The 27,813-nt window shown below is 47.9% G+C and overlaps 1 pseudogene; it reads right to left on the bottom strand.

The window, feature by feature from the left end:
- Window positions 1-3,640: 3,640 nt before the first annotated feature.
- LOC114229139 (adiponectin receptor protein 1-like) lies at window positions 3,641-9,290 on the bottom strand (annotated as a pseudogene).
- Between the last annotated feature and the right edge of the window lie 18,523 nt (window positions 9,291-27,813).

Raw genomic sequence — 27,813 nt, 5'->3', positions numbered from 1 at the left:
GCAGGGGAGGGTGGGTGGGATGAGATCAACCAATGAACTTGTATCCATATGTGCATAACCATAGACACATTGGGGTGGTGAAGACCTGGGGTGGAGGGCAGAGACAGGCTGGAAGAGATCAATGGGGGGAAGGGGGAGACTGTGAGAATAAACAAGCCATCTTTTCTGTCAAAGAACAGTTTAGACAGCTGCCATTTTGGACTGGGTGACATGGCAGCTGCCACGTTGGCTGCAGGACTTGCAGCTTACTGAGGGCCACCATCTGGAAATAGCAAAGGTCAACCCATCCCTTTGAACTAGCCAATCATGCAAGACTTTGTGCCTGAGCTCCAATCAAGAGTGAGGTAAGGTCACGTGTGTCGGGATTAAAAAGCTGACCAGACCACTTTCTTGGTGTGTGTGTGCTCTCAGACAAGGTGTGCACCCTTCTACATAGAAGTAAAGATGTTTGCCTGCTGCCTGGATCCCAAGTGTGCTTCGTCTTCTACCAGGACCCCTGAATTGGGGGCTCACCTTTGTTTTTATAGGACCTATGTGCTACTTTCTTTTTTTAAAAATTTCTTTATTGATTAAGGTATTACATATTTGTCCTCATCCCCCATTCCCATACCACCCCTCTCCCCATGCATGCCCCCACCCCCCTGTTGTCCTTATCCACTGGTTAGGCTCATATGCATGTACACAAGTCCTTTGGTTGATCTATCCCCTATATCCCTCCCCTACCCTCCCCTCCCTCTGAGGCCCAACAGTCTGATCCATGCCTCCTTGTTTCTGGGTCTATTCTTGTTCATCAGTCTATGTTGTTGATCATTTCCCCTAGATGAGTGAGATCATGTGCTACTAGAAATACACTTATAAGAACTGAAAATGAGGCAAGGAATAATGGTTATGCTGAAAGGCAAATGAATCAGTCTGTAGTGAGTTTCTTTCTGGGCCAACAGTTCTTTTGAGACCCAATTTCAATGTCAAACAGTTCCTTATGTGCACATGTCAGCAATGATATTTCAGTTCTGGATGGTGGACAAATGGTGGTAATGCAGATCCGACCCTCTCTGTTTGGTCCTGGGCAACTTGCAGTGGCACACAGCTGCTGACTGCTAGTATGGCAAGGCGACGTCAGTGTCTTCCATCTCTGGACTGCTTCTCTTCTGTCTTCATGGCTGGAGTAGTCCTGTCGATTCCTCTCTGTTGCCAGAATCCACATGGTCTCAGAGTTGTTTTCTGAAAATATACAAACATATTCTAGACCAAAATTTAATAAAGGAATATTTTCTATAAATTTGACTTGGGATCCTTTTTCATTTATTTCCCAAATGATTTTCCTCTGGCTTGTTTTGACACCATGTGTGTGTTTCATGGGTGTCTTGCTTTTAGCATTACAATTAATTTTCTAAAGTACAAATTTTCCAGATGTAATTTACTTACAGGATATTTTTCCTTACATGATATTCTTCTACTATCCCCCATTTTTTTATTTAAATATTAGGAGGCTTTTGAAAATTTTATAATTTAGTCTTGATAGCTTTTAAATTTTATTTTTTTGCACTATAATATGACTGCTTTGGGTTCATTACATGTTATGCAATTTTATCATGAGATGAACTACCAATAAAAATTTTAGTTAACACTTTAGGAACTGCTTTTTGTACAGTACTATTAATTTTTCTATAATATTCGCTTGTTTCAATTAGCCAATTTAAATTAGCCTGAAAACTTGACTACTATTTTACTGTCAAATTTATTACTCTAACAACAATATTATTTTACCCTGTAAATATTAGTGGAAAGGATTATTTGCCTTCTTGAGTAGGCCCTGAGCATTCCTGGTGGTAGGCTGGATTTAGATATCAAAAACCCACTTCCCCACACCATGGGTTCAAGACAACTCAAACAAGTCTTGTTGCAGTGAGAGGGCAGCTGCTGTCGGCCAAGTCTCCCTCTGTTACCCGGTTCCAATTTGAGCTGGGCATAGGAAGTTAAGGGGTCTCCCTCTGTTACCCGGTTCCAATTTGAGCTGGGCATAGGAAGTCTCCTGGCTATGGGGGCAGGATACTTCCTTCAGAAGGGGTGAGGGTTCAGGCCCCTGCAAAGTTAGGGAGGTGAGGGTCTGTGCCCCACCTCTGTTGACCCCCAAGTTCTCTCCTGATGGCCCAGTGCCTGTCTTAGATTGTTCCTTCCCTGAGGAATCTTACCCATCTCTGGCTAACCAGCCATCCTCCAGGGCCAAGCAGGGTGATGTGAGGTTCAGTTCTGTCTCCTTGGTACCCTATGCTCCTGTGGCCTCCATGCACAGTACCTGCCTTGGGATCCCCTCGCCTGCTGGCGTGGCCCCAGCACTGATCACATATCTTGGGGAACCCGGTTTCTTCTCCAGGGAAGGCCCAGCTTGCCCCACTGGGCGAGAGACAGATCCATGGTACCAGCCACCATGATGCTTCAACCTAGGCATGAACTGAAAGCTCAGGCAACAGCTGTGGGCAACTGGACTGAGAGAAGAGGGTCCCTCTTGGCCAAAAGGGCAAGAGGGGCCAATATAGAATGCTCAGGTGTCTTCCCAGGAGGCCCTCTACACAATGGAAGGAATTAAATCCTTACATGTCCTTTTTAAATTGCTGCCAGACATTCAAAGAATTAGTTTGTAAGTTAGCTTGGGATAATTGTGTATTATGCTGTTGTAATTCTAAAATATCAAGAGATGTGTTACCTTTTCTCCAAGCACCAAAAAGATGATTTTTTTTATTGATCCCCAAGGGTGCGAGGTACTATTATAAGTAATGGGGGTAATCCAAATCTGGGAAGAATTTTAATGACATTGTAGAATAATATCATGTAAGGATATTCCTATGTGCTACTTTCAACAATAAAGTTTTTTAAAATAAAAATTAATTATAAATAAAATAAAATACAGAACTCTTGTTCTTTAAAAATGTAACATACTTCCTCATGGGTCACACACTGACCCTCACCTTTAGGGTCCATCTGGGATTTGAGTGTAATCAAGTTGGCAGCAGCCACAATATAGGTAAGTGCTTTTATTACTCTTACTAGTGGCCCGATGCATGAAATTTGTGCACATTAAAAGGGAATTAGAGGAAATATTTTAATAATGCTACTCATGTCCCCTGGCCTGGCACTGGGCAGGGAGGCAGCCTCACATCCCAGGCTGGCGCAAGTCCCCGCCCACCAATGCTGCAAGTCCCTGCCCACCCACGCCTGTCTCGCACGCATCCTCCTTCTGTTCGGTCATTACAGTGTCACAGTATGATGACCATTTACATATTAGCCTTTTATTATGATGATGATATATGGCCCAACTTTTTTATTTATTATGTGTGATAAATTCCTGGAAATGTAATCATCCAGCCCAGGAGCCTGAATATTTGCTACATCCTGTCAAACTGTCTCCAGAAATGCTGTCCCCTATGCTCTGGAGCAGTGCCATCAGGTGTCTGTTTCATCACACCCTCTCCAGTACTGAATATTGTGATTTTTTTAAATGTTACAGGTATCTTTCATTTGCAATTACTTGATTACCTTTGAAGTTAACTTTTCTCATGTATATTAGTTACTTTATTTCTTCTTTAGTTCCAGGTCTTTGCTCAGACATATTCTTCTTTGATTAATCCTATTTCATTTGAATTCACGGGAAGCAATAGCAGCTTCCATGGAGGAAGATGGAGGTTAGAGGGCGGAGAGTGGTGCTGGACCAGATGTGGTTGGCAATGGCTCCTGTTAAAGGTTAGATAGGAGGTGAGGGGGTTAAGGGAGGTGTTAGGTTCTGAAACTGAAATGTTAAGGTGAGGGTGTGCAGTCAAAGGTCACCATTTGGGAGGTTGGGCCACTGGAGTCTGGTGGGGAGGGTGAGGGTCAGACTGGGTTTGGTGATGGATGCAGGAGGGGAGCGGTCTAGCTGGCAAGGCCCATGGGTCTGAGCAGCTCCCTGGATTCAGGCACCCAGCACTCACTGCCAGTGCCGGGAGCACTGCACTGTCCAGGCTCCGCGACAGCCAGCCAGACGGACCTGCAGCTTCAGCTCTGGCCGAACTGCAAGGGCTGCGGGGAGTCGTGTGGCCCCCAAGCCTGTACCTTCTCGCCTCTGAGCTGGGCACACGCCCCTCTTCAGGGAAACCTCCTGGTGACGCCATCAGCAGGGCGTGCCACACAGCCTGATGCTGCGTGGGCTGGGGGAGACTTTATGGGAAGAGATCCTCTGTCCCCTAACCCCACCACGACAGGCCCAGAGCCCTCATCACTGTGTAGTGGTTGTCTGTAACCCACACCCAGGGGCCGGGGTGGGACAGGTGTTCCCATGGCTTCAGAAACTGCTCGTCCCAAGGGTCCCACAGTCTCAGTGTTGCCACATTACCGCATGGCCTCGGTGTTATGCCACTATTTTCTGATGTCAGTTTTGCACCTTAAACTCTTAAATTAACCACAAGGACAGCTTTCCTCTTTGCCCTCCTGGGACTCACAGTTCTGTTGCATACACTCCTTTCAAAAGGCAGTTTCTAGTTCTTGGCCATGTGGGGGTGTTGTTGACTTTTCATTCTAGGTTTGTACAGTGGGGCATCCTGAATTCTGTGATGGTGACTCTGTCTGTTTTGCAGCAAGCCTGTGAGTGAATGAATATGATCTCCATTTTAAATCTACTCTCAGACTGTAGTAACATTTCCCCAAGTGGGACTGTATCCTATAAACCAATTCCCATGCTCCACTGCACTGAATAAGAATGAGGATCCGAGCTCATCTTTCACATGAAAAGCCAATGAGGCAGCCTCGTGTCCCTGACTGGGCACCAGGCTGGCAGGCAGCCTCATGTCCCAGGCCTGCTCAAGTCCCAGCCCCCTTCCCCAAAGCTGCAAGTCCCAGCCCAACTGTACCTGCTTCCCATGCAGCCTGCTGATTGGTTGTTATGTGAAGGCATCCCAGCCAATTTGCGTATTACCCTATTATAAGTATAGATGTATTTTCTCCTGCACACTTTTCCAGTCCGTGACAAATCCTTAAGTATTCTAGTTCCTTCAATATTGGTCACAACTCTACCTTGAACATTTATAATTTGTTTCACAACTGGTTTGGAATCATTGAGAAAAATTAAATGACTCATTTTCTGAATTATTCAAGTTTAATCTGGCATCTTGGATATGAATTAAGTAGGCTATCTCAAGTGATGATAAGCAGTATATCTATGTATTGAGACCACTCAAATTTTCCAGATTATCTCTGTCATCACCACAGACATGGAAATAAGACCCAGGAAATCCACTGGATTCCCACAGCAGTCCTCAGTCCTCCATCTACTGATGCAGCAGCCTAGTATTTAAAAATTGCCCTTCTTGGTGGGAGTCTGGGATCAAAACTTGGATTTGTCACTCTTAAGCATTGATTTATTTTTCTTTTCCTAGACAATATTTCTCACTAACTATCTGATGGCCACAGCACACTTTCTACTGCCCAGTTTCCATGGATGATTCACCAGGTCCTTGTTGAGGTAGAAAACAACAACAAAAAATGATTATATTATTCAAAAACAGAAAAATGCCCCTTATTTTCTTGAACAAGAGTGGAACTAACAATTTCTTTTTAAAAGTATTTCATTGTTTAATTTTGGGTGGTAACATGGTTAATAACATGATATAAATTTCCCTTGTATGACTTGGTAGTACGACATTGCATATTCTATTATGTCAACAGCCAACGTCTAGTGTCCTCTGTTCTCTTATATTTGACCCCTTTACCTGCCTTGTACTCCCTCTTGGTTTTTCTCTTCTTTTTTAAATATTTTATTGATTTTTTTACAGAGAGGAAGGGCGAGGGAAAGAGAGCTAGAAACATCAATGAGAGAGAAACATCCATCAGCTGCATCTTGCACACCTCCTACTGGGGATGTGCCCACAACCAAGGTACATGCCCTTGACCAGAATCGAACCTGGGAACTTTCAGTCCGCAGGCTGAAGCTCTATCTACTGAGCCAAACAAGTTAGGGTGGTTTTTTTTTTTTTTTTGGTTTTTTTATTTTATTTTATTGATTTTTTACAGAGAGGAAGAGAGAGGGATAGAGAGTTAGAAACATCGATGAGAGAGAAACATCGATCAGCTGCCTCTTGCACACCCCCTACTGGGGATGTGCCCACAACCAAGGTACATGCCCTTGACCGGAATCGAACCCGGGACCTTTGAGTCCGCAGGCCGACGCTCTATCCACTGAGCCAAACCGGTTTCGGCTTAGGGTGGTTTTTTCCTTCTTGTAATCACCATTATTTCAACTGAACAAAGGAGGTTTTGTTTGTGTTTGTTTCTTTTGTTTGTGGTTTTACATTCCATTCATAAGGGAAAATGTAGAATGTGCCACTTTATCCTTTCGAAAAATGAAATCCTCACCTGGAAGCTTCACTGTGATGAACAGCATCTGAGACACAAATATCCTGGAATATTTTTGCCCACTGAGTGAGAACTGTCCAACAACATTCTGCCCACATGTCACCATGAAAGGTCACCCACTGATGTTTCTTTCCTGTCCCTGACTATTGTTGCAAGACTATGGCCAGAGCCATGAGTCAGCATCTCCTTGCATATCTCGTCACATGTAATCCAAGCAAAGTGAGTGAGAAGGTGAACCACCCCAACGTCTGCCCATTGTGAAGGCTTAGTTACCCACTGTCCTTCACAGATGTCCAGAGATGGTCGTGCTGCAGCAGTCCCTCTCTGGTTGGTCATTGATTTCATGCAAAATCATCAATAAGTATGGCCAGGATATTCCTTCCCCTGTCAACAGGGAGAGACATTTTCTTCCAGAAACACAATTTTCAGAGTCCAGGTCTATCATTTTATCCTTAAATGGTTGTTGTTGTTTTGTTTTTTCAATTTTTTAATTTAATAAATCTTTATTGTTCAGATTATTACAATTGTTCCTCACCCCCCCCCATAGCTCCCCTCCACCCGGTTCCCACCCCACCATCTGCCCTTACCTCTCCCCCCCACTGTCCTCATCCATAGGTATACAATTTTTGTCCAGTCTCTTCCTGCACCCCCACACCTTTTTCTCCCCAAGAATTGTCAGTCCATTTCCTTTTTATGCCCCTGATTCTGTTATATTCACCAGTTTATACTATTCATCAGATTTTTTATTCACTTGATTTTTAGATTCATTTATTGATAGATATGTATTTGTTGTTCATAATTGTTATCTTTACTTTTTTCTTCTTTTTCCTCTTCTTAAAGAATACCTTTCATCATGTCATATAATATTGGTTTGGAGGTGATGAACTCCTTTAGCTTTTTTTTATCTGAGAAAGATCTTTATCTGACCTTCAATTCTGAATAATAGCTTTGCTGGGTAGAGTAATCTTGGTTGTAGGTTCTTGCTATTCATCACTTTGAATATTTCTTGCCACTCCCTTCTGGCCTGCATAGTTTCTGTTGAAAACTCAGCTGACAATCGTATGGGTGCTCCCTTGTAGGTAATTAACTGTTTTTCTCTTGCTGCTTTTAAGATTCTCTCTTTGTCTTTTGCCCTTGGCATTTTAATTATGATGTGTCTTGGTGTGGTCCTCTTTGGATTTCTTTTGTTTGGGGTTCTCTGCGCTTCCTGGACTTGTAAGTCTATTTCTTTCACCAGAAAGGGGAAGTTTTCTGTCTTTATTTCTTCAAATAGGTTTTCAGTATCTTGCTCTCTCTCTCTTCTTCTGGCACCCCCATAATTTGGATGTTGGTACGATTGAAGTTGTCCCAAGGCTCCTTACACTATCTTCATATTTTTGGATTCTTTTTGCTTTTCCGGTTGAGTGTTTTTTGCTTCTTTGTATTTCAAATCTTTGACTTGATTCTTGTGATCCTCTATTCTGCTGTTAGATCTCTGTATATTATTTTTTATTTCAGTCAGTGTATGCTTAATTTCTAGTTGGTCCTTTTTCATATCCTTGAGGGTTTCACTAAATTTATTGGCCTTTTCTAGAAAATTCTTGAAAAACCTTATAACCATGATTTTGAACTTTCTAGCCAGTCATTTGCTTTCCTCCATTTCTTTCACTTGTGATCTGTTCCTTTGTCCCTGCATTTGGCTGCTTCCCTGAGTTGACAGAGTGGCTTTGTGTGCTAGGTATCCTATAGGGCCCAGTGGGTCAGCCTCCCCAGTTACCTGAGATGGACACTCTTGGTGCACCCCTTTGTGGGCTATGTGCACAGTATTGTTCTAGTTAAGCCTTAATTGTTGTTGGTATCACTGGGAGGGATTGAATCCAGGCCAATTGGCTATGAGATCAGCTGTGTCTACACTGGGAGAACTTCTGTGCTGGAGACACACTTATGAGACAAGACTTGCAAAAACCTCTGTGCTCAGCTTGGATGAGGCAGAATCTCAGGGTGGAACAGACAGCATTGGCTTCCCATCAGCCCTGCCCTAAGAGGCCCCTGGGTCTCAATGTCCCGCGGTAATTGCTGCAAGCACCTCTGAGAGAAAGCCACCCTCGAGTTTTTCCCTGGTGATAGTAAAGTGCATGCTGGGCACAAGGCCACTCAAGCCAAGTCCCAGGAACACTCCTGCACTTTCTGCTGGTGGTTTAGACTGACCGGTCCCCCTGTGCCATGATGATGGCAGAAATGCCCAGGACACAGACGTTGGAAAGGAGGTGAGCTGTGGCTATGGGAGCAGTAGAAGGAGTGACAGAGCCTGGGGATACAGCTCCCTATAATCAGGAGAGCAATCCTTGAACAATCCAGGATGGAAACTGTCCCAGAGACTCTCTCTGAATGGCAGTAGATGGTGGGAAAGAGCCAGGCAGAGCTAAGGCAGAGCACTGCCCAAAGAACATTCCAAAACCACCTTCTCCTGCAGGGGCCGTGGAGTACATGTTTGGTGTGAGCATGGTCGAGTCCCAGGAAGAAAACAGCACAAACCCAAGCAGATGAGCCCAGTTACAGCTGCTTTCTGTATGGATGCGGGAGATGCTCCTGGAAGAGGGATAGGTGGCGTGTGGCCTGAGGCAGTGAATCGCAGTCCTTCAGCTGGTCAGGGAGCACATTGTACTGATGGCCCACCAGGGTCCCTCCCAGACCTCACACATGAACTTCTCCATCTTCTCCAGGGCATGGGGTGCATGCAGGGGAAGGGTGAGGACCGCACCTCCTCTTCCTGGCATGCTTGCTCTTCCTTACGTCGGTCAGGGATTCCCTATTTGCAGTTCTCCTCTATCAGGGGCTCCAGTTTAACCAGCTCCACTGTGTCTGTTTCCCATTATACTGGCAGGAGCTGCATTGCACTGTGCCACCACCAGCTCTTTGTGAGTAGACATCTTACTGGTCCCTCAATACCCTGCAGCTTTGGCATGGGGACAGGCTGGGTGTCTCATTCCCAGGAGGCAGAGATCTTCCTCTGAAGGTAGACACACCCAGTGGCAGGCTCAGCTGGAGGCCAGGACCCTGCACCACACTCCACAGCCCAGCAGGCGATTGGTTGCCCACTGGCCGGGATCTTCGTGCTCTCCAGGCTTTGTTCCTGTGCTGGCAGGGGCCATTTACAGTGAGGCTAGAGTTTCTGAGCAACAGCCTGGCCTGTGCTCATTCCAGCTCCCATTCCCTCCGATGCCCATGAAGGACTTGTACAGAGAGCAGCAGCTGTGGTGGGCTGGTTTCATTCGAGTTATTCCAACTTCACAAGGATTTATGAAACATAGTTACAGACATTCTTATAATCAGGAATTGTTACTTAGCATGGATAAATTGTCTTTATTGAAACTGGTTTCTCCAAAGTACTTAAACGGCTATGCAAAGGTTAAAAAGAAAATTCAAGATCCTAGACCAGTGGTTGGCAAACTCATTAGTCAACAGAGCCAAATATCAACAGTACAATGATTGAAATTTCTTTTGAGAACCAAATTTTTAAACTTAAACTATATAGGTAGGTACATTGTTATTAACTTAATTAGGGTACTCCTAAGCTGGCCTTTGCTAAAAACTCAAGGGGCCAAAGAGCTGCATGTGGCTCGCAAGCTGCAGTTTGCCGACCACTGTCCTAGACTAAAGGTCAGCAAGCTGTTTCTTGACCAGCGGAGTGTAGATAAATGGCGTATGGTCTGTATTGAAACTGCATTCAAATAAATCTTTATTTTTGGATAATAGAGTGTGAATTGCATATAATTTGGATGTATTGGGCGACAAGGCATCATTTGGACTTACGGGATAGATGCCCAGGGTGCAGGCTGCCTAGGCACTAGGCCTCATTAGGAATCTCTAAGAGAGAGGCCAAAGGCCAGGGATGCTGTGGCCCTGAGCAACTCTGGGATTCTCCAAGAGCAAGGCCCACAGCTGGGCTACTGCAACCTCGTGTTCTTTAGATTGTCTGAGAAGAAGTCTTGGTCTTGGGGACTAGTTGCCTAGGATAGCTTAGACACCAAGACTAGCATCAGTCTTTAATGATATCATGAAACACATTGAAAAGTCACAACACAAGTTCTTGTGTTGTTAGTGGCAACTTACAATGAGTATAAATGGTCTGAACATTACATTGGCCTGCAGGGACCAGACACTCATTCAAACACCTCCATTGCTTCTGAGTTCCATCATGAGCCTGTACAGAGAACAGCAGCTGCCATGGACTGGTTCACTTGAGTGTACACCAACATCACATGAAATTATAAAAGCATATGTATAGATTAGAGGCCCAGTGCACGAAAATTCATGCACTGGAAGGGGGGGTCCCTCAGCCCGGCCTGCCCCCTCTCATAGTCTGGGAGCCCTCAGGGGTGGGAGGCGACCCAGCAATCAGGGGAAGGAGACACCCCATCACACCTCTGCTGCTGCCACTGCCGGCAGCGCAAGCCTCAGCCAGCCCTGGTTACCTGAGCCTTGTGCAGTTCTAGGCAGCTGAGCAGCTGCCATCCAAGGCTTGACTGCACTTCAGGCTGACCCTTGTGGGGCTGGTAGGCTGATATGACTGGGGGACTCCAGAGCCAGGTGGGGCTGAGGGGACTATGTGTCTCCATCTTATGGCTGTGGGCATCACCATTTTTTAGGGCAGGGCAGTCAATTAGCATATTCCCTCCTTATTGGCTGTGGGTGCTACCATCTTTGCGATGGTGTGAGGGTCAATTAGCATATTCCCTCTTTATTAGCGAGGATGTTCCAGAGTGTTTCTAGAACCATGAATGTCAAAAGCATAGTTACCTATCATGAAAATGATTGTTTCTAGTGAAAGAGACCTCACCAATGTTCCTAAAGAGCTATGTAAAAATTATAAAGAGAATTCACAATCTGAGATCAGATGACAGCAACCTTTTCTGCATCAGAGAGTAAATGGTTTATGGTCTATTTAAAATCCAATTCTTTTCTCATAGTTTGACAGTCATTGACAATATGCAAACAAATAGGTGTGACTCTATTCAAATAAAATTTGTGGACAATAACCTGCAACTTTCATATAATTGTACTAGAGGCCCAGTGCACAAATTCATGTACAGGTGGGGTCCGGCTGGCCTGCCCTGATCAGAGCCAATTAGGGCCAGGCTGGGAGGGGGAAGTGAGGGCCCTGCAGGTGGTCAGCCGGCCCCATACTGGTGTGGGGGCCAATTGGGGATAGGGCCGGATGGAGGGAGGGGCTGCAGGAGGTTGGAGGGATGGCCTTGCCCCCTATTGGGCTTCATAGCAACTGGTTGTTCCTGTCGTTCTGATCTTTCTAGTCACTTGGCTTTTATATATTTACTAGTGGCCCAGTGCATGAAATTCATTCACATTAAAGGGGAATTAACTAGGGGAAATATTTTAATATTGCTATTTTCACTTTCTCTATAATAGAAGTGTGAGAGATGAAAGGAAATTAGTAAAATGTATATGAAAATAATATATAAATTTATTAATAAGCTAGAGGCCCGGTGCACGAAATTCGTGCACGGAGGGGGGTTGTCCCTCAGCCCAGCCTGTACCCTCTCCAATATGGGACCCCTTGAGGGATGTCTGACTGCCCCTTGAGGGATGTCCGACATCCCTCTCACAATCCAGGACTGCTGGCTCCCAACTGCTTGCCTACCTGCCTTCTTGATTGCCCCTAACCGCTTCTGCCTGCCAGCCTGATCACCCCCTAACCACTCTGCTGCCAGCCTGTTTGCCCCCAACTTCCCTCCTCTGCCAGCCTGGTCACCCCTAACTGCCCTCTCCTGCAGGGTTGATCACCTCCAACTGCCCTCCCTTACAGGCCTGGTCCCTCTCAACTGCCCTCCCTTGCAGGCCTGGTCCTTCTCAACTGCTCTCCCTTGCAGGCCAGGTGCCTCCCAACTGCCCTCTCCTGCTGACCATCTTGTGGCGGCCATCTTGTGTCCACATGGGGGCAGGATCTTTGACCACATGGGGGCAGCTATATTGTGTGTTGCAGTGATGATCAATCTGCAGATTACTCTTTTATTAGATAGGATAGAGGCCTGGTACAGGGGTAGGGGCCAGCTGGTTTGCCCTGAAGGGCATCCCAGATCAGGTGGGGATTCCCTTGGGGTGTGGGGCAGCCTGAGTGAGGGGCCTGTGGTGGTTTGCAGGCCGGCCATGCCCCCTGGCAACCTAAGCGGAGGCCCTGGTATCTGGAATTTATTTTCCTTCTACAATTGAAACTTTGTAGCCTGGAGCAGAGCCAAGCCTGGGGCTCCCTCCAAGGCCGGCAGATGTTTATGTTGGGGTTATAATTGAAACTTTGTTGCCTTAAGCAGGTGGGCCCGGCCAGGGTGTGCAGAAAGCTTTGCTTCCCCTGTTGCCGGTGGCAACCCTGGCCTGCTCTCTCAAGCTCCATTCTGCCGCCATTTCTGTTTGAATTTGTTTGCCTTCTATAATTGAAACTTTGTAGCTTGAGTGGAGGCTTAGGCCTGGCCAGGGCAGGCGGAAAGCTTGGCTTCCTCTGTTACCTAGGAAACCTTGCTCTCTGTGGCTGTAGCCATCTTGGTTTGGATTAATTTGCATAGTTGCTCTGATTGGACAGTGGGCGTGGCTTGTTGGCGTGGCTTGTGGGTGTGTTGGAGGTATGGTCAATTTGCATATTTGTCTATTATTAGATAGGATAAACAGTAACAAAATGATATAACAACAGAGGCATGATATAAAAACAACAAAAACATGATATGAAAACAACAAAAACATGATATGAAACAACAGTGATGCAAACAATGACTGATAAAGTGATTAAACTTATTCAAATATCTTCCTGTATACCACATTAAGAGTGAAAATACTTGAAGAGTGCTTGACTAATTTTCCTTGTGATGAAGTATTTACAACTTTAACTTTAATGTCACATGCTCTTCAAACTCGAGAGAAAGCAACATATAACTGCCCATGTGCGAAAACGGGTTCAGGTAGGAATATTCCTACTGTCTAGAGTTTGTCCTTGTGATTTATTAATACTCATCACACATGCTGGCATCACAGGAAACTGTCGTTGAATCAATTTAAATGGGAGGCCAGTGTCAGATAGGGACAAATCAATTATGTGAATCAGAACCACCTCTCCCTCTGCAGATCCTATTAATACTTCAGCTTTGATAATATTAGGATGCAATTTTTTGATAATAAGTTTGATACCATTATAAAGACCCCATTTACTATTAAGATTTCTCAATAGAATGATGATTGCACCCACTTTCAATTTTAATTTATGACACAGCATTTCCAAAGGAGTAATATTAAGAAATTTGATGGTAACATTTTTCTTTTCAGCATCATCTGTTGAATCAATGGAACATCACTCAAATGTGTGTGAAAATCTTCATCAAGTATATCTAAAATTTTTTCATTTAATTTTTTAACATGCTCATTTTTTGGACAAAGAATTGCACATTTAGATATATTTTTATATATCTCAGCAGAGTGCTGAGAGCAGAGTCAGTGCCTCCCGGACTCCCTGTTGGGTGCTGAAAGCAGAGCATGGTGCTTCCCAGGCTCGCAGCAGGGTACTGAGAGCAGAGCACAGTGCCTACTGGGCTCCTGGCAGGGTGCGAGAGCAGAGCACGGTGCCTCCTGGGCTACAGGCAGGGTGCTGAGAACAGAGTCAGTGCCTCCTGGGCTCCTGGTTGGGTGCTGAGAACAGAGCAAGGTGCCTCCAGGGCTCCTGGAAGGGTGCTGAGAGCAGAGCACAGTGACGCCCTGGCTCCCGGCAGGTTGCTGAGAGCAGAGCACAGTGCTTCCTGAGCTCCTGGCAGGGTGCTGAGAGCACAGTAAGTGCCTCCCGGGAGCCCGGCAGGGTGCTGAGAGCAGAGTCAATGCCTCCCAGGTCCCAGCAGGGTGCTGAGAGTAGAGCACGGTGCATCTCCCAGAAGAGTGCTAAGAGCAGAAGAGTGCTAAGATCTCCCAGAAGAGTGCTAAGATCTCCCAGAAGAGTGCTAAGAGCAGAGTGAGTGCCTCCCGCACTCCCGGTTGGGTCCTGAGAGCAGAGTGAGTGCCTCTGGGGATACTGGTTGGGTGCTGAGAGCAGAGTCAATGCCTCCCAGGTCCCAGCAGGGTGCTGAGAGTAGAGCACGGTGCATCTCCCAGAAGAGTGCTAAGAGCAGAAGAGTGCTAAGATCTCCCAGAAGAGTGCTAAGATCTCCCAGAAGAGTGCTAAGAGCAGAGTGAGTGCCTCCCGCACTCCCGGTTGGGTCCTGAGAGCAGAGTGAGTGCCTCTGGGGATACTGGTTGGGTGCTGAGAGCAGAGCATGGAGCCTCCTGGGCTCCCGGAAGGGTGCTGAGAGCAGTGCATGGTGCCTCCCACGCTACCAGATAGGTGCTGAGAGCAGAGTCAGTGCTGCCCGGGCTCCCAGTTGGGTTCTGAGAACAGAGTCAGTGCCTCCCGGGATACTGGTTGAGTGCTGAGAGCAGAGTCAGTGCCTCCCGGGCTACCCGCAGGGTACGGACAGCAGAGCACGGAGTGTCCCGGGCTCTCAGCATGGTGCTGAGAGAAGAGTCAGTGCCTCCCGGGCACATGGTTGGATGCTGAGAGCAGAGTACAGTGCCTCCCGACAGTGTTCTGGGAGAAAAGTCAGTGCCTCCCAAGCTCCAGGTTGGGTACTGAGAGCAGTGCACAGTGCCTCCTGGGCTCCCGACAGGGTGCTGAGAGCAGAGTCAGTGCTTCCCAGGCTCCCGGCAGGGTGCTGAGAGCAGAGCACGGTACCTCCCAGGCTCCGGACAGGGTGCTGAGAGTGGAGCAAAGTGCCTCCCAGGCTATCGGAAGGGTGCTGAGAGCAGAGTCAGTTCTTCCGAGCTCACGGTAGGGTGCTGAGAGCAGAGTCAGTGGTGAAAGCAGAGCATGGTGTCTCCTGAGCTCCCTGCAGAGTGCTGAAAGCAGACCACTGCATCCTGGGCTCCTGGCAGCTTGTTGAGCAGTCAGTACTTCCCTTGCTCCCGATAGGGTGCAGAGAGTAGAACACGGTGCTTTCCGGGCTCCTGGCAGGGTGTTGAGAGCAGAGCACGGTGCCTCCCAGGCTCTCGGCAGGATGCTGAGAACAGAGTCAGTGCTTCCCTGGCTCCCAGTAGGGTGCTGAGAGGAGAGGATGGTGCCTCGCGGGCTCCCGGCAGGGTGCCGAGAGCCGAAACAGTGCCTCCCCGGCTCCTGGCTGGGTGCTCAGAGCAGAGTCAGTACCTCCCAGGCTCCCGGATGGGTTCTCATCCCAGAGCACGGTGTCTCCCGGGCTCCCTTCAGGGTGCTGAGAGCAGTGTCAGTGCCTTCCGAGAAACTGGTTGGGTTCAGAGAGCAGAGTACAGTGCCTCCCAGGCTCCTGACAGGGTGCTAAGAGCAGAGCATGGTGCCTACCGGGATCCCAGCAGGGTGCTGAGAGCAGAGTCAATACCTCCCTTGCTCCCGATAGGGTGCAGAGAGTAGAAAATGGTGCCTTCCAGGCTCCTGGCAGGTTGTTGAGAACAGAGCACAGTGCATCCCGGGCTCCTGTCACGGTGGTGAGAGCAGAGGCAGTGACTCACGGGTTCCCGGCAGGGTGCGGAGAGCAGAGTCAGTGCCTTCCGGGAAAATGGTTGGGTTCTGAGAGCAGAGTACAGTGCCTCCCGGCCTCCCAGCAGGGTGCTGAGAGCAGAGCACGGTGCCTACCGGGCTCCCGGCAGGGTGCTGAGAGCAGATTCAATACCTCCCTTGCTCCCGATAGGGAGCAGAGAGTAGAACATGGTGCCTTCCGGGCTCCCAGCAGGGTGTTGAGAACAGAGCACAGTGCCTCACAGGATCCTGGCAGGGTCCTGAGAGCAGAGTCAGTGCCTCCTGTGAACCCTGTTGAGTGCTGAGAGCAGAGTCAGTGCCTCTCAGGCTTCTGGTTGGGTGCTGAGAACAGATTTAATGCCTCCCGGGATCACGGCAAGGTGCTGAGAGCAGAATCAGTGCCTCCCAGTATGGTGCCTACTGGGCTCCCGGCAGGGTGCTGAGAGCAGAGTCAATACCTCCCAGACACTCCTGTTTGGGTGCTGAGAGGATAGTATGGTGCCTCCTGGGCTCCAGGCAGGGTGCTGAGAGCAGAGTCAGTGCCTCCTGGACTCCCGTTTGAGTGCTTAGAGCAGAGTCAGTGCCTCACGGGCTTCCGGCAGAGTTCTGAGAGCAGAGTCAGTGCCCGACGGCTTCATGGTAGGGTGCTGAGAGAAGAGCACTGGCAGGGTGGTGAGAATAGTCAGTGCCTCCCGGGCTCCCGGCAGGGTGCTGAGAGGAGAGTATGGTGCCTCCCGGGCTCCTGGCAGTGTGCTGAGAGCAGATTCAGTGCCTCCTGTGAACCCTGTTGAGTGCTTAGAGCAGAGTCAGTGCCTCCTGGGCTCGCGGTTGGGTGCTGAAAGCAGATTCAGTGCCTCCTGGACTATTGGCAAGGTGCTGAGAGCTGAATCAGTGCCTCCCGGGCTCCTGTTTGGGTGCTGAGAGGATAGTATGGTGCATCCCGGGCTCCCAGCAGGGTGCTGAGAGCAGAGTCAGTGCCTCCTGGGCTCCTGTTTGGGTGCTTAGAGCAGAGTCAGTGCCCCACGGGATCATGGTAGGGTGCTGAGAGCAGAGCACGGTGCCTCCCGAGCTCCCGGCAGGGTGTTGAGAGCAGAGTCAATGACTCCTGGGTTCCCAGCAGGGTGGTGAGGGCAGAATATAGTGCATCCCGAGCTCTTGGCAGGTTGCTGAGAGTAGAGTCAGTGACTTTCGGGCACCCTGAAGGTGCTGAGGGCAGAGCATGGTGCATCCCGAGCTCTTGGCAGGGTGCTGAGAGCAGAGCCAGTGACTTCTGGGCTCCCAGTTGGGTGCTGAGAGCAGAGCACGGTGCCTCGCAGGCTCCACTCACGGTGCTGAGAGCAGAGGCAGTGCCTCCTGGCCTCCCAGGAAAGTGCTGAGAGCAGAGCACTGTGATTCCCTGGCTCGCGGCAGGGTGCTGAGAGCAGAGCACGGTGCCTCCTGGATCCTAGCAGGGTGCTGTGATCATAGCCAGTGCCTCCCGGGCAACTGGTTGGGTGCTGAGAGCCGAGCACAGTGCCTCCCGGGCTCACGGTAGTGTGCTCAGAGCAGAATCAGTGACTCCTGGACTCCCGGAAGAGTGCTTACAGCAGACTGGGCCTCACGAACTCCCGGCATGGTGCTGAGAGCAGAGTAAGTGCTTCTCGGGCTCCTGGCACGGTGCTGAAAGCAGAGTCAATACCTTCCTGACTCCCGGTTGGGTGCTGAGAGAAGAACACAGTGCCTTCCAGGCTCCCTGCAGGGTACTGAGAACAGAGCACCTTGCATCCCAGGCTCCCAGCAAGGTCCTGAGAGCTAAGCATGGTGCCTCCCAGGCTCCTGGCAGCCAGCTGAGAGCAGAGTCAGTGACTCCCATGAACCCTGTTGAGTGCTGAGAGCAGAGTCAGGGTCTCCATGGGCTTCCAGTGGGGTGCTGAGCAGATTCAGTGCCTCCCGGGCTATCGGCAAGGTGCTGAGAGCAGAGCCAGTGCCTCCTGGACTTCTGGTTGGGTGCTGAGAGCAGATTTAGTGCCTCCCGGGCTCACGGCAAGGTGCTGAGAGCAGAGTCAATACCTGCCAGAATCCTGGTTGGGTGCTGAGAGAAGAACACAGTGCAGTCCAGGCTCCCCGCAGGGTACTGATAGCAGAGCACCTTGCATCCCAGGCCCCCGGCAGGGTCCTGAGAGCTAAGCACGGTGCCTCCCGGGCTCCCGGCAGCCTGCTGAGAGCAGAGTCAGTGCCTCCCGGGCTCCTGTTTGGGTGCTGAGAGGATAGTATGGTGTCTCCCGGGCTCCCGGCAGGGTGCTGAGAGCAGAGCACAGTGACTCTCAGGCTCTCGGCAGGGTGCTGAGAACAGTCAGTGCCTCCTTGGCTCGCAGTAGGGTGCTGAGAGGAGAGTATGGTGCCTGCCGGGCTTCCAGCATTGTGCTGATTGCTGAGTCAGTGCCTCCCCAACTCTCGGCGGGGTGCTGAGAGCAGAGTCAATACCTCCCAGACTCCTGGTTGGGTACTGAGAGAAGAACACAGTACCTTCCCTGCTCCTTGCAAGGTGCTGAGAACAGGGCACAGTGTCTTCCAGGCTCCTGGGAGGGTGCTGAGAGCAGAGCACGGCGCCTACCATGCTACCAGCACGGTGCTGAGAGCAGAGCACGGTTCCTGCTGGGCTCCTGACAGGGTGCTGAAGGCAGAATGAGTGCTTTCCCGGTTCCCAACAGGGTTCTGAGAGCGAAGCACGGTGCCTCCCGAACTCCCAGCAGTGTGCTGAGAGCAGAGTCAGTGTCTCCCGTGAACCCTGTTGAGTGCTGAAAGCAGAGTCAGTGCCTCCCGGGCTATCGGCAAGGTGCTGAGAAGCAGATTCAGTGCCTCCCGGGCTCCTGTTAGGGGGCTGAGAAGATAGTATGGTGCCTCCCGGGCTCCCGGCAGGGTGCTGAGAGCAGAGTCAGTGCCCCACGGGTTCATGGTAGGGTGCTGAGAACAGAGCACGGTGCCTCCAGAGCTCCCGGCAGGGTGTTGAGAGCAGAGTCAATGACTCCTGGGTTCCCGGCAGGGTGGTGAGGGCAGAGCATAGTGCATCCGGAGCTCTTGGCAGGTTTCTGAGAATAGAGTCAGTGACTTTGGGGCACCCTGCAGAGTGCTGAGGGCAGAGCATGGTGCATCCCGAGCTCTTGGCAGGGTGCTGAGAGCAGAGTCAGTGACTTCGGGCTCCCGGTTGGGTGCTAAGAGCAGAGCACGGTGCCTCCTGGGCTCCCCTCACAGTGCTGAGAGCAGAGGCAGTGCCCCCTGGCATCCCAAGAAAGTGCTGAGAGTAGAGCACTGTGTGTCCCTGGCTCCCGGCAGGGTGCTGAGAACAGTCAATACCTCCCTTGCTCCCGATAGGGTGCAGAGAGAAGAACACGGTTCCTTCTGGGCTCCTGGCAGGGTGTTGAGAACAGAGCACAGTGCTTCCCGGCTCCTAGCAGGGTGCTGGGATCATAGCCAGTGCCTCCTGGGCACCCGGTTGGGTGCTGAGAGTTGAGCACAGTGCCTCCCGGGCTCACGGTAGTGTGCTGAAAGCAGAATCAGTGACTCCCGGACTCCCAGAAGAGTGCTTACAGCAGAGACTGTGCCTCCAGAGCTCCCGGCATGGTGCTGAGAGCAGAGTAAGTGCTTCTCGGGCACCCGGCAAGGTGCTGAAAGCAGAGTCAATACCTCCCGGACTCCCGGTTGGGTGCTGAGAGAAGAACACAGTGCCTTCCAGGCTCCCTGCAGGGTACTGAGAACAGAGCACCTTGCATCCCAGGCTCCCAGCGGGTCCTGAGAGCTAAGCACAGTGCCTCCTGGGCTCCCGGCATCCTGCTGGGAGCAGAGTCAGTGATTCCCGTGAACCCTGTTGAGTGCTGAGAGCAGAGTCAGTGCCTCCTGGGCTCCCGGTTGGGTAATGAGAGCAGATTCAGTGCCTCCTGGGCTACCGGCAAGGTGCTGAGTGCAGAGCACAGTGTCTCCCGGGCTCCCAGCAGAGTGTTCAGAGCAGAGTCAGTGCCTCATGGGCTCCCGAAGGGTGGTGAGAGCAGAGCACGGTGCCTCCTGAGCTGCCAGCATGGTGCTGAGAGCAGAGTAAATGCCTCTCAGGCTCCCGGCAGGGTGCTGAGCAGTCAATACCTTCCAGACTCCCGGATGGGTGCTGAGAGCAGAACACAGTGCCTTCCGGGCTCCCTGGAGGGTGCTGAGAACAGAGCACATTGCATCCCAGGCTCCCAGCAGGGTGATGAGAGCAGAGTCAGTTCCTCCAGGGCACCCGGTTGGGTGCTGAGAGCTGAACACAGTGTCTCCCGTGCTCCCGGCAGGGTGGTGAAATCAGAGTCAGTGCCTCGCGGACATTCTATTGGGTGCTGAGAGCAGATCACGGTGCCGAGAGCAGAGTCATTGCCTCATGGGCTCTCGGTAAGTTGCTGAGATCAGAGCACGGTGACTCCCGAGCTGCTGGTTGGGTGCTGAGAGCTGAGCACAGTGCCTCGAGGGATCCAGGCAGGGTGCTGAGAGCACATCAAAGTGCCTCTTGGGCTCCTGGAGGGTGCTGAGAGCAGTGTCAGTGCATCTCGGGCTACCGGCAGGGTGCTGAGAGCAGAGCACGGTGCCTCCCGGGCTCCCGAAAGATTGCTGAAAGTATATACCAGTGATGGGCAACCTTTTGAGCTTGGTGTGTCAAACTTCGCCAAAAAACTGAGCATAACTTGGGTAGTGTGTCACTTTGAGAAAAAAACTAACTTCAAAACTCTAGTCGCAAATGTTTCATCCTCAGGAGCAGCAAATGTTTCATCCTCGGCATGCGGCAGGGTATCATCAGAAATGGCTACGCGTGACAGTGCTGACATGCGTGTCATAGGTTCGCCATCACTGACCTAGGGTAATGACTAAGAAAGTGCTTGAAACACTAGGAATACCTGAAGAAAGGGCCTTGATATCTGTAACACATTGTTTCATGACAGGGAAATCGTGTTCAAAGTACATCAAACCGAGTTGGATACTGGTTACATTTATAGTTCAGTGACAATGAGTTGTCGTTTTTGAAAGAAGCTTGATTAGGCCTTTAAACCGGAAGTGCTGACGTCAACAAAGGGAAGGGGCCACGTGAGCAGGATCAAGTGCTCCCAGGTGATAATGGTTTGTGACAGGGAACCGGCTGGGTGTGATGACGTCATCGAGGTCAGTTCTGGTATTAGGGTTACAAAATTGCGGTTCGGGCTAGGATTAGGGATAGGATAAGTGTTCCGGCTAGCTAGGGTTCAGGCTCAGGTTAGGGCTAGGTTTAGGTTTAGGGTTATAGGCTTAGAAATACCTATTCCTAGTGTGTGAAGCACATTTCTAAATATTTCCCTAGTCTGGAGTTGTAAATTCTCAGTGCTACACTCCAATTTGTCCAGGGATTAAAGCTCATTCATTGTGAATACCACTGTTACTACACCGTGACCATAACCCTGTCCCTAACCTTCTAACCCTAACCCTAAACCTAGCCATAACCTGAACCTGAACCCTAGCTAGCCCGAACCCTTATCCTAACCCTAACCCTGGCCCAAACCCCAATTCTCTAACCCTAACAACAGAACTAACCACGAAGACGTCATCACTCCCAGCAGGTCCCCTGGCCTAATCATTACCACCTGGGATCAATTAAGCCTGCCAACTTGGCCCCTCCCCCTTGGTGACGTCATCACTTCCGGTTTAATGGCCTCACCAGGATTCTTTTAAAAACGCCAACTCATTGTCCCTGAATTATAAATGTAACCAGTGTCCAACTCGGTTCCATGTTCTTTGAACACGATTTCCTGCTGAGGAAACAATGTGTTACAGATATTAAGGTCCTTTATTCACACATTCATAGTGATTGAAGCACTTTCTAAGACATGAACCTGGGTTATTATTGCGAATTTCCCGAGTTGGAGTCATTTTCATCCAGTGTCTCAAGCTCCTTCATTGTGAATTCCAATTTGGTTAAACAGAGTTTTTAACAAATATATCAGCACTTTATCCATTATTACCACTTGAAAGTCTATCCTACCTTTCACAGCGCTTTGAACACAAATTCTCAGTATTTGAAAACTCAGTAGAGATGTTCGGGTTCTAAAACGTTTTCGCAGAATAATAGAGACACACTGACAAATCCCCCTACTCTGTTGTTTTGAGCTCTGAGAGTTTTCATTTTAACAAGGGTGTCATACGGGCCTTTTAAAGGCACACTAAACTCTACTTGGAACCCTAGCCTAACTAACATTTTGATTTCATAGTGTTCTCAACACTTTCATACTATTCTATAGCTCTAGGAAAATGAATTTTTCAGTGTTTCTCCAACTGCTTTTCTCAAAAACTCCAACTCCTTTTGACGGGAAAAATAAATGTAAACAGTTTCACATTCGGTTCTCAGCTGTTTGAACAAGTTTTCCCAGTGACAAAATTGTGCTGTTCAGATATTCAGTCTATTGGAATATGTATGCCTAGTGTGTGAAGCACATTACTAAAATTTCCCTAGTCTGGAGTTGTAAATTCTCAGTGCTACACTCCAATTTGTCCAGTGATTAAAGCTCATTCATTGTGAATACCCACTGTTAATACACCGTGACCCCAACAATGTCCATAATCTTCTAACTCTAACCCTAAACCTAGCCCTAACCTGAACCTGAACCCTAGCTACCCGGAACCGTTATCCTAACCCTAACCCTAGCCTGAACCCCAATTCTCTAACCCTAACACCAGAACTAACCTTGTTGACGTCATCACTCACAGCAGGTCCCCTGGCCTAATCATTACCACCTGGGATTAATTAAGCCTGCCCCCCTGGCCACTCCCCTTTGGTGACGTCATCACTTCCAGGTTTAATAGCCTCACCAGGATTCTTTTAAAAACGCCAACTCATTGTCCCTGAATTATAAATGTAACCAGTGTCCAACTCAGTTCCATGTTCTTTGAACACGATTTCCTGCTCAGGAAACAATGTGTTACTGATATTAAGGTCCTTTATTCACATATTCATAGTGCTTGAAGCACTTTCTTAGACATGAACCTGGGTTATTATTGAGAATTTCCTGAGTTGGAGTCATTTTCTTCCAGTGTCTCAAGCTCCTTCATTGTGAATTCCAATTTGGTTAAATGGAGTTTTAACAAATATACCAGCACTTTATCCATTATTACCACTTGAAAGTCTATCCTACCTTTCACAGCGCTTTGAATACAAATTCTCAGTATTTCAAAACTCAGTAGAGATGTTCCGGTTCTAAAACGTATTCTCAGAATAATAGAGACACACTGACACATCCCCCTGCTCTGTTGTTTTGAGCTCTGAGTTTTCATTTTAAAACGGGTGTCATACGGGCCTTTTAAAGGCAAACTAAACTCTACTTGGAACCCTAGCCTAACTAACATTTTGATTTCATAGTGTTCTCAACACTTTCATACTATTCTATAGCTCTAGGAAAATGAATTTTTCAGTGTTTCTCCAAATGCTTTTCTCAAAAAGGCCAACTCCTTTTGACGGGAAAAATGAATGTAAACAGTTTCACATTCGGTTCTCAGCTGTTTGAACAAGTTTTCCCAGTGCCAAAATTGTGCTTTTCAGATATTCAGTGTATTGGAATGTGTATGCCTAGTGTGTGAAGCACATTTCTAAAATTTCCCTATTCTTCAGTTGTAAATTCTCAGTGCTACACTCCAATTTGTCCAGTGATTAAAGCTCATTCATTGTGAATACCCACTGTTAATACACCGTGACCCCAACCCTGTCCCTAATCTTCTAACCCGAACCCTAAACCTAGCCCTAACCTGAACCTGAACCCTAGCTAGCCAGAACCCTTATCCTAACCCTAACCCTAACCCTAACCGTAACCCTAACCCTAACCCTAGCCCTAACCCTAACCCTAGCTCTAGCCCTAACCCTAGCCCTAACCCAAACCCTAACCCTAGCCCTAACCTTAACCCTAACCCTAAACCTAACCCTAACTCTAACCCTAACCCTAACTCTAACCCTAGCCTTAGCCCTAACCCTAACCCTAACCCTAACCCTAACCCTAACCCTAACCCTAGCTTTAACCTGAACCTGAACCCTAGCTAGTGGTAACCCTTATCCTAACCCTAACCCTACCCCGAACCACAATTCTCTATCCCTAATACCAGAACTAACCTCGTTGACATCATCACTCACAGCAGGTCCCCTGGCCTAATCATTACCACCTGGGATCAATTAAGGCTGCCCAATTGGCCCCTCCGCCTTGTTGACATCATCACTTCCGGTTTAATAGCCTCACCAGGATTCTTTTAAAAACGCCAACTCATTGTCCCTGAATTATAAATGTAACCAGTGTCCAACTCGGTTCCATGTTCTTTGAACACGATTTCCTGCCTAGGAAACAATGTGTTACTGATATTAAGGTCCTTTATTCACATATTCATAGTGCTTGAAGCACTTTCTTAGACATGAACCTGGGTCATTATTGCGAATTTCCGAGTTGGGGTCATTTTCTTCCAGTGTCTCAAGCTCCTTCATTGTGAATTCCAATTTGGTTAAACAGAGTTTTTAACAAATATATCAGCACTTTATCCATTATTACCACTTGAAAGTCTATCCTACCTTTCACAGCGCTTTGAATACAAATTCTCAGTATTTCAAAACTCAGTAGAGATGTTCTGGTTCTACAAAGTATTCGCAGAATAATAGAGGCACACTGAGACATCCCCCTGCTCTGTTGTTTTGAGCTCTGAGAGTTTTCATTTTAACACGGGTGTCATTGGGGCCTTTTAGAGGCACACTAAACTCTACTTGGAATCCTAGCCTAACTAATATTTTGATTTCATAGTGTTCTTAATACTTTCATACTATTCTATAGCTCTAGGAAAATGAATTTTTCAGTGTTTCTCCAACTGCTTTTCTCGAAAACGCCAACTCCTTTTGACTGGAAAAATAAATGTAAACAGTTTCACATTCGGTACTCAGCTGTTTGAACAAGTTTTCCCAGTGACAAAATTGTGCTGTTCAGATATTCAGTCTATTGGAATATGTATGCCTAGTGTGTGAAACACATTTCTAAAATTTCCCTAGTCTGGAGTTGTAAATTCTCAGTGCTACACTCCAATTTGTCCAGTGATTAAAGCTCATTCATTGTGAATACCCACTGTTAATACACCGTGACCCCAACCCTGTCCCTAATCTTCTAACCCTAACCCTAAACCTAGCCCTAACCTGAACCTGAACCCTAGCTACCCGGAACCCTTACTCTAACCCTAACCCTTGCCCGAACCCCAATTCTCTAACCCTAACTCCAGAAATAACCTCATTGACGTCATCACACACAGCAGGTCACCTGGCCTAATCATTACCACCTGGGATCAATTAAGCCAGCCCACTTGGCCCCTCCGCCTTGTTGACATCATCACTTCCGGTTTAATAGCCTCACCAGGATTCTTTTAAAAAGGCCAACTCATTTTCCCGGAATTATAAATGTACCCAGTGTCCAACTCGGATCTCTGTTCTTTGAACACGACTTCCAAGTGAGGAAAAAATGTGTTACAGATATTAAGGCCCTTTATTCACATAATCATAGTGCTTGAAGCACTTCCATAGACATGAAGCTGGGTCATTATTGCGAATTTCCCGAGTTGTAGTTACTTTCTTCCAGTGTCTCAAGCTCCTTCATTATGAATCCAATTTGGTTAAACAGAGTTTTTAACAAATATATCAGCACTATATCCATTATTACCACTTGAAAGTCTATCCTACCTTTCACAGCGCTTTGAATACAAATTCTCAGTATTCAAAACTCAGTAGAGATGTTCTGGTTCTACAAAGTATTCGCAGAATAATAGAGGCACAATGAGACATCCCCCTGCTCTGTTGTTTTGAGCTCTGAGAGTTTTCATTTTAACACGGGTGTCATAGGGGCCTTTTAGAGGCACACTAAACTCTACTTGGAATCCTAGCCTAACTAACATTTTGATTTCATAGTGTTCTCAACACTTTCATACTATTCTATATCTCTAGGAAAATGAATTTTTCAGTGTTTCTCCAACTGCTTTTCTCAAAAACGCCAACTCCTTTTGACGGGAAAAATGAATGTAAACAGTTTCACATTCGGTTCTCGGCTGTTTGAACAAGTTTTCCCAGTGCCAAAATTGTGCTGTTCAGATATTCAGTGTATTGGAATGTGTATGCCTAGTGTGTGAAGCACATTTCTAAAATTTCCCTATTCTTCAGTTGTAAATTCTCAGTGCTACACTCCAATTTGTCCAGTGATTAAAGCTCATTCATTGTGAATACCCACTGTTAATACACCGTGACCCCAACCCTGTCCCTAATCTTCTAACCCGAACCCTAAACCTAGCCCTAACCTGAACCTGAACCCTAGCTAGCCGGAACCCTTATCCTAACCCTAACCCTAACCCTAACCGTAACCCTAACCCTAACCCTAGCCCTAACCCTAACCCTAGGTCTAGCCCTAACCCTAGCCCTAACCCAAACCCTAACCCTAGCCCTAACCTTAACCCTAACCCTAAACCTAACCCTAAATCTAACCCTAACTCTAACCCTAACCCTAACCCTAACCCTAGCTTTAACCTGAACCTGAACCCTAGCTAGTGGTAACCCTTATCCTAACCCTAACCCTACCCCGAACCACAATTCTCTAACCCTAACACCAGAACTAACCTCGTTGACATCATCACTCACAGCAGGTCCCCTGGCCTAATCATTACCACCTGGGATCAATTAAGGCTGCCCAATTGGCCCCTCCCCCTTGATGACGTCATCACTTCCGGTTTAATAGCCTCACCAGGATTCTTTTAAAAACGCCAACTCATTGTCCCTGAATTATAAATGTAACCAGTGTCCAACTCGGTTCCATGTTCTTTGAACACGATTTCCTGCTCAGGAAACAATGTGTTACAGATATTAAGGCCCTTTATTCACATATTCATAGTGCTTGAAGCACTTTCTTAGACATGAACCTGGGTTATTATTGCGAATTTCCGAGTTGGAGTCATTTTCTTCCAGTGTCTCAAGCTCCTTCATTGTGAATTCCAATTTGGTTAAACAGAGTTTTTAACAAATATATCAGCACTTTATCCATTATTACCACTTGAAAGTCTATCCTACCTTTCACAGCGCTTTGAATACAAATTCTCAGTATTTCAAAACTCAGTAGAGATGTTCTGGTTCTAAAACGTATTCGCAGAATAATAGAGGCACACTGAGACATCCCCCTGCTCTGTTGTTTTGAGCTCTGAGAGTTTTCATTTTAACACGGGTGTCATAGGGGCCTTTTAAAGGCAAACTAAACTCTACTTGGAACCCTAGCCTAACTAATATTTTGATTTCATAGTGTTCTTAGTACTTTCATACTATTCTATAGCTCTAGGAAAATGAATTTTTCAGTGTTTCTCCAACTGCTTTTCTCGAAAACGCCAACTCCTTTTGACTGGAAAAATAAATGTAAACAGTTTCACATTCGGTTCTCAGCTGTTTGAACAAGTTTTCCCAGTGACAAAATTGTGCTGTTCAGATATTCAGTCTATTGGAATATGTATGCCTAGTGTGTGAAAAACATTTCTAAAATTTCCCTAGTCTGGAGTTGTAAATTCTCAGTGCTACACTCCAATTTGTCCAGTGATTAAAGCTCATTCATTGTGAATACCCACTGTTAATACACCGTGACCCCAAACCTGTCCCTAATCTTCTAACCCTAACCCTAAACCTAGCCCTAACCTGAAACTGAACCCTAGCTAGCCGGAACCCTTACTCTAACCCTAACCCTTGCCCGAACCCCAATTCTCTAACCCTAACTCCAGAAATAACCTCATTGACGTCATCACACACAGCAGGTCACCTGGCCTAATCATTACCACCTGGGATCAATTAAGCCAGCCCACTTGTCCCCTCCACCTTGTTGACGTCA

This window comes from Eptesicus fuscus, chromosome 4 (assembly GCF_027574615.1).
Source record: "Eptesicus fuscus isolate TK198812 chromosome 4, DD_ASM_mEF_20220401, whole genome shotgun sequence".
NCBI classification, from domain to species: Eukaryota; Metazoa; Chordata; class Mammalia; order Chiroptera; family Vespertilionidae; genus Eptesicus; species Eptesicus fuscus.
Note: the sequence above shows the minus strand (reverse complement) of the source record. Positions and strands in the feature narration are given on the sequence as shown.